At 41.6% G+C, this 6,993-nt stretch overlaps 1 pseudogene; it reads left to right on the top strand.

Moving 5' to 3' along the window:
- Positions 1-5,466: 5,466 nt before the first annotated feature.
- The window catches only part of LOC149196081 (sucrose synthase 4 pseudogene), a 63,558-nt pseudogene continuing 62,031 nt past the window's right edge, over positions 5,467-6,993 (top strand).

Raw genomic sequence — 6,993 nt, 5'->3', positions numbered from 1 at the left:
ATCCAGCTTTGCACCAGCTCTAAATCTCTCTTAGGAGGCTGTAGCTCTTGGGGTTGGGCCCATCTCAAGCGCCCAGTACCTCCTTTGTTTACTTTCATGTGTCTTTGCTGCATTCTTAGAGTAAAATCTGCTATTTAGATTTAAAACTTGTTGTGTTATTTAGGTTGCTTTTGATGATTAAAGTAGAATTTCATGTTCAGATTGATTTAGATAGATTAATAACATAAAGGATCCTTGGAAAATGGGGCTCAAGCACCTCTGATCTTACCTCTCCCTCAGTGGGATCGTGAGTTGGGACAAAGGTGACCTTGCTGCCCACAAAAACGTTGTTTTGCTTCACCATGCAAGTATTAGTGTTGGATTCTCAGTTGTCAAACTTGATATCAGTTTTGCCTACATGCTTAGGGTTATGATTGCTTAGTTGCATAGTTAGTTCATCTGATTTTGTGCAAATAAACTTTTGTTCCATTTCTTTTGCTATTATCTAGGTCAGATTAGGTCAAGGTAATTAGGTTCTTGATTTTCCAAGTCTTCATTTGTTAAATTTGAAAAATAACTTGCAGAGCACCTGTTATCCTTCTCTATCTACCCATAATCCATCAAATAATCTGCTCCAACCCTTAGTCCATGATTCGTACCCTTCATTTGCCATACTTTCCCCACCTTGCCCTAATTCCTACATTCTTGTGCATCATCACTTCCTCCACCCTTGAACAAATCCAATCGCTCCTTAGCCTCATCCACCAAGTCCTAGACCTCTTCACACCCCTATTTCACCTCCATACTCATTCCTCTGTCTTTTTCCCTCCATCCATGCTCCAAAATCCCATTTCGAAACATCCTGTAGAAGAATTACAGAACATCCTGTAGAAATCCTGAACATCCTGTAGAACCCCTGCAGACTTCATGTAGAAGCTCATAAACACGGTTTCTTGGCAGCCAAACTTTGTGAGACTCTCTGGAAGGGTGTTAGGGACCCCTTAGACCCTCTATGAACCTTCCCAACCTTTTCCAATCATTTCTCCTCCTTGATCCACCTATGCACAGTAAAAAGCTAGTTAAAAGCACATGCATGATAATTCCAACAACTTAATCAAAAATACAAAAAGATGTTTTCTTCAGATAGAGGTAGTCTAGACACATGTATTTTACCTTCATAAAAGTAATGGCATCTCTTTCAGTAGTTTGCATGCTCTCCTTTGCGTCAGTAGGACTAGCTGGTAGAATTAGGGTTTGCTAGGGTTTGCGTTTCTTTTTGGCTTTCAGTTTCTTTTTTCAATTAGATTAGCTTCCTTCGAGTTAGCTTTCATCCATCAATTAAAAAGCTTCTTCTAAGAGCTCATAGAAGTTGGCTTAAGCTCCTAGTGGACTTGTGCCAGCTGACCAAGTGACAGCTGCGGCAAGAGCTAGTACTTGTGCATACAGCACCGTCGCTTCCAAGTTTGTTACGAACTACCGGGTTGATAAAATTAAAGAAGGGAGTTCCAGGAGTTGTAGCATTATTGCTACAATACTGGAGCCCACCATCTTTTTGGCGCCGTTGCCGGGGAAGCGTCAGAGTATTGGTGATTGTCGCTTTTCTTCTATTTTCCACTACAATCTTCTGCTAAGTAGTTTATTTCATTTCCATTATGCAATTTCGTTTATGCAAAAGTAGATTAGCATTTCCCACTTTCATAGATTAGCATTTCAATTCCGCAATTTCATTTTTGCAAGCGTAGATTAGCATTTCAATTCTGCAAGTGTAGATTAGCATTTCATTCTTGTAATTTCATTTGAGCGAAATAGATTAGTCCTTTCCTGCTTTCATTTCAATTCCGCATTTTCATTTCAGCAAGATAGTTAGTTGCAGTTCAATCTATTTTAGTTTTTGCAGGTACAAGAAGAAAAAAAGCAAAAATCAACCAAAAAGATTTCATTTCATGCCTTGTAGGAGTAGAGATAAGTTAGAAAAATGATTTCACAACACCCCCACTACTTCACACAGCCAACATTCTCTCTTCTTCGATGGCTGTGATTAAAGAACCCTTAGGTGGACAACAAGACCTATTTGAAGAACCTCAAGGGAAGAAAAAGAAACCATTCCTCTGGAGCAAATGGCTACAAGCAGAAATGTTGGGAGCAGTCCCTTGTCCAAAGACGAATTTGAAGATCAGATAGAAGATTTCAAGAGTGATATGAGGCAGTTTCTTGCCATGCAATTGGATACCCTGTGGATCCAAAAGAAGCAAGAGGAAGCCAAGAGGGCTTTGGTCATCTTTTGTCCCAGGTGCACTAGAAAGCATCCTAGGAACAAATGTCCAATGCACTCCCTAGAAGTGTGTTTCATCTGTGAAGAATACCATCCTACAGATCAGTGCCCTTCCTTACCCAGAATCAAAGCCGCATATCAGAGAGCTAAAGGAGCCACTGAATCACTCTATTATATGAACCAAAGGAGGCCACATGGACCTAGATCTTACCAGCAGGAACTGCAAGGGACATCTGAGACCTATTATGACCCTTATCAAGCCACTTTCATGCCTTCTTGGGGTCCCCCTGCTCATCCTTCATGGTTCACACCTCCTCCTTGTTCCTTCATAGATCCATATTATGCCCAACCAGCTGCTCATTCGTTTCACTCTTATGCTCAGCCACAGCCTCAGTGGAATGCACCTCATCAGGGGTGGAGGCCCCAGTACAACACTCCTCCCACTTCTTTTCCTCCACCGCCTGCTCAACCACAACCCCATCCACCTCCATCTCAAATATACACCCCCACTCAGCTACCCATACCACCATTTCCAAATCCACACATTGGAGTAGCTCAACCCAATTGCAAAGCTGAGGCACAACATGTCCGAACAACTCCTCTTGAGCTCAATGATCTTCACCATAGCTCAGGAAGAGTATTGCAAAAAAGAGACTATATTGAAAGCACTAAAGGATCACATCCAGCAAAAGAAGATTCAAGAGAGGAGATCAAAGAACCATGGGTTGCACTTGATGAAGAGAAGAGATCAGAATAAGAGATCAAGAGAGTTCCCTCATGGTTACTATCAAATCCTCCATGTACTCAAGAGAAAGATCAGCGAAAAGAGGAAGATGAGAAAGTCATGTTAGAAGGTGACATGAAACATGATCCAGATCAGCAAAAGAACTAAGGATATCAGAGCTATATTGAGATATGGTTTCAGACGGTCACTAAGTTGCAGCAGTACTCTCTTCTTCAGCTATGTTTGATCCCTTCAAAGTCAAATCATTTGGTCTCTGAGATCCGGATAGCTGTCAAAGCATGCATTTCAAGCCTCCACATCAGTTTATCTCTAATCTCGATGTGCACATGGCTCCATTGGAAGTATTCTTATACTTGAGAATGATTTTGTTTTTCAAGTAGGGTAGGGTAGAAAAAAAAAAAAAAAAAAAAAAAAAAAGAGAAAAAAGAAAAAGAAAAAATGAAAAAAAGAGGAAAATAGAAATATAAGGTGAAAACCTCCTCGGAGGCGCCTTAGATTGGCTCATTGATTGAAAACCTCCATGAGGCGGTCAATGGGTTGGAAAAAAGAGAAAAGAGGATAAGATCTCTGGGTGAAAACCTCCCTTGGAGGCGCCCAGGGTAGGCAATTAGGGTGAAAACCTCCATGAGGCGCCCTAGTTGTTTTTCAAAAAAAAAAAGAGAAAAAGAAAAAGAAAAAGAAATCTAATTTCCATTGAATAATTTCAAGTTGCAGCAATGACATTGCAGGTCAGGAGGATCACTCAAAACAAAGACAAAGGAGTTTTTGTGCCTTCTAGAGGAGGTTCTATATTTCTACAGGAAACATCTTGTAGAACCTTCAAGCGAGCCAGATTCGATTTTGGAAGGGGATCTAAAGCTTGGAATCCATTGGTTATGCCTGCAAGCATCCATGTTCCCATTCCTCACCCTTTTCCATCATCTTTTCCACCTCATTGTGCTTCTTCATTGTGCTTCTACAGGAAGTTCCTGTAGAAATTGTAGGAAGCTAGAAATGGATTTCAAAAAGGTGGTTTAGCGAACATGGTAGCTTCCTCAAGGGTTCAGAAGTCCTCCTGCAATCTTCAAACTCCTCCTCCATCATCTCCATACCTGCATCACAGCCCAAGCTCAGTTTTTCTTTCCATGCAAAAACTTGCAAAATGCTTTGAAGAGAAAATACATAGAACAAAATTTGTTTTTGCCATAAATTGAAAACCATGCATCCATTTGAAAAACCATTTTACAAAGAATTGTATAGGGATGATGGCAACATGTTCGAGCAGTTTCAGGCCATTCTAGTGCACGGTTTCCAAGAAATCAACCTCCATCACCATCAGCCATTTTTGCATTTTCTCCATATCCGTGCATCCGTTTCAAAACTTGTTTCATGGGGATATGCATATGGGTGATAGTAACCTACCCAAGCAGTTTCAGCTGATTCCGATGCACGGTTTACAAGAAATTGATCTCTGAAATCTTCAGCCATTTTCCATTTTTCTCGAAATATGTGCATCCATTGATCACGATTTTGCTATGGGAGATGCATCATGATGATAGGAACATGCTCAGAAATTTTCAGATCGATCTGATTTACCGTTTGGGAGCAATGGCGAAAACAAGTTCTGGTCCTGTGAAAATTCAGCAGCAGCAGCTTGAAGGTGCAGATCTGAACGTGGAAATGAACTCCTGTAGCATGCATCTGGCCAGAGGACACCTGCACAAGGAAACCAGCCATGAATCAGCAACCAAGCCATCATGCAACCATAGAATCAAATGCATGCAGCAATGACAGGCCACAGCAGCTCACGACAGCCATTTGACTTCAGGTACGTGACTGAAACTCGTTCTTCTATTGCACAGATCTAATTTAAAAACTGCATGAACAAATGGAATGGTGGAATTAAGGCACGAATATAGCAAGATTAAGCCGATAGTTCCTTTTCCAATTCTCTAGCAATCAGCCAGGAATCATGCAGCGTACGTGTTAGACAACTCACGTGAAAATTAAAAATAAAATAAAAAACAGACAGTGGTAGAGGCTTTAACTCCAGTGCAACTGATTAACAAGAAGAGGACATGCAGCTCATCATAGCACTACCATCTGCATGTGGCCACGTACACCTGGCCACCTCACTCCTTCACCACAAATCACGCAACAATTAATGAACGCTCAGCTGAAACTCACAGATTGTTGTTAACTTGCACTTGCAACATTTTCAACTGAAGTATGCATCCTCTGCTTCCACAAAATGATTAACCTATCGTCCTCCGCTGAGTTTTTCTACCTGTCTTCGATATTCTGCTGTGTATCAAGCTCGCACAGAGGCGCAGGGGCACTGTACAGGCGTTTCTACAGGAAGACGTCCTACAGGAAAGTATAGCAAAGCCGTCCAGAGCAGAAAAGCCCGAGTTTTCTTCATTAAATTTGGAGCCTGAAGAGAGATATGTAGCACAAGGGAAGAAGATTTTGCGGCCTCATCATTTATTAGATGACTAACAGAGGTATTGGGAGAGAATGATGAACTTCAAACGCTCAAAGAAGGGCTATTTGGAGATGTGTTAAGACACAGGAGGACATCATTCTTCCACCATAGATTTTCCTTGCAGTACAGCCAAGGTCTGGTATATGGGATTATGTCCGTGTCAAATGTTGATGAACTTGCTGTTGAACAACTTTCTATGGCTGAATATTCAGAATTCAAGGAGCACCTTGTGGATGAAAGTGTCAAGGATAAATATGCATTGAAGCTAGACCTTGAGCCCTTCAATGAATCTTTTCCTCGCCCAACACGGCCATCTTCCATTGGTAGTGGAGTTCAATTTCTCAATCAGCATTTGTCCTCAAGATTATTCCATGATAGAGAAAGCATGCAGCCCTTGTTGCATTTCCTTCGAGCACACAGCTACAGAGGCCAGAAGCTGATGCTGAATGAGAGAATACAAAGTTTGTCCAAGCTACGCTCAGTCTTGGTAAAGGCAGTGGAATATCTTAAAAAGTTCCCCAAGAATACACCACATACAGAGTTTGAATACAAATTACAAGAAATGGGATTGGAAAAAGGATGGGGAGACAATGCAGAACATGTCTTGGATATGATTCATTTGCTCTTGGAGACTTTGCAGGCCCCTGATCCATCAACTTTAGAAACATTTCTAGGAAGGATTCCTATGGTCTTTAATGTTGTGATTCTTTCACCTCAGGGTTATTTTGGCCAAGCAATTGTTTTAGGAATGCCAGATACTGGTGGACAGGTTGTGTATATACTTGATCAAGTTTGTGCATTGGAGAATGAAATGTTGCTGAGAACAACACATCAAGGATTGGACATCAAACCTGAAATTATTGTGGTGGCGCGGTTGATTCCTGAGGCCTATGGTACAACATGCAATCAACGAATTGAAAAAAGCCACAAGGAAAGCAAGAGGAAAAGCAAGAAAGAAAAAGAAGGAAGAAACAGAGAGGAAAAGGAGAAATGGGCCAAATTGCTAAGCCTAAAACTGTGGGAGGAACAATGGCACAAACACCTTGGAAAAGGATTGCAGAAGAGAGCAGAGAAGATTGAAAAAGGCCAAACAAGTAGGGACACACCCAAGGCAACCACAACACAGGTCAAGGAGAAGGCACCCCAGCCAAGCAAGCCAAATCAGAGAAAACTGGTTCTACAGGAAGTTAGCAGACTGTTTCTACAGGAAGACAGAGAACTGTTTCTACAGGAAGCCAGAAAACGGCCTCCCAGCACAAGCAAAAGTGTCCCTACCAATTTCCCAGGCATCCTCACATCCACCCCCTCCATGAACACTCATTTTTTTCAGGGTTCGGGCACAATTTAGTCACGGTTCAACCTTCTACAGGAAGCTACAGGACTTTCTACAGGAAGTTCTGTATTTTTACCAAAAACATCCTGTAGAAGCCTTTGGGCAGGCCAGAATCAATTATGGAGAGGTATTTGAAGCTAGAAGTCTGTTGAGGAGGCATGCAACCACTCTTTTCTTCCATCCTCCACTGGTTTCATCTC

This window comes from Pinus tabuliformis, chromosome 2_2 (assembly GCF_031772625.1).
Source record: "Pinus tabuliformis cultivar Carrire ecotype Pingquan chromosome 2_2, CPIR1, whole genome shotgun sequence".
Taxonomy (NCBI): Eukaryota; Viridiplantae; Streptophyta; class Pinopsida; order Pinales; family Pinaceae; genus Pinus; species Pinus tabuliformis.
Note: the sequence above shows the minus strand (reverse complement) of the source record. Positions and strands in the feature narration are given on the sequence as shown.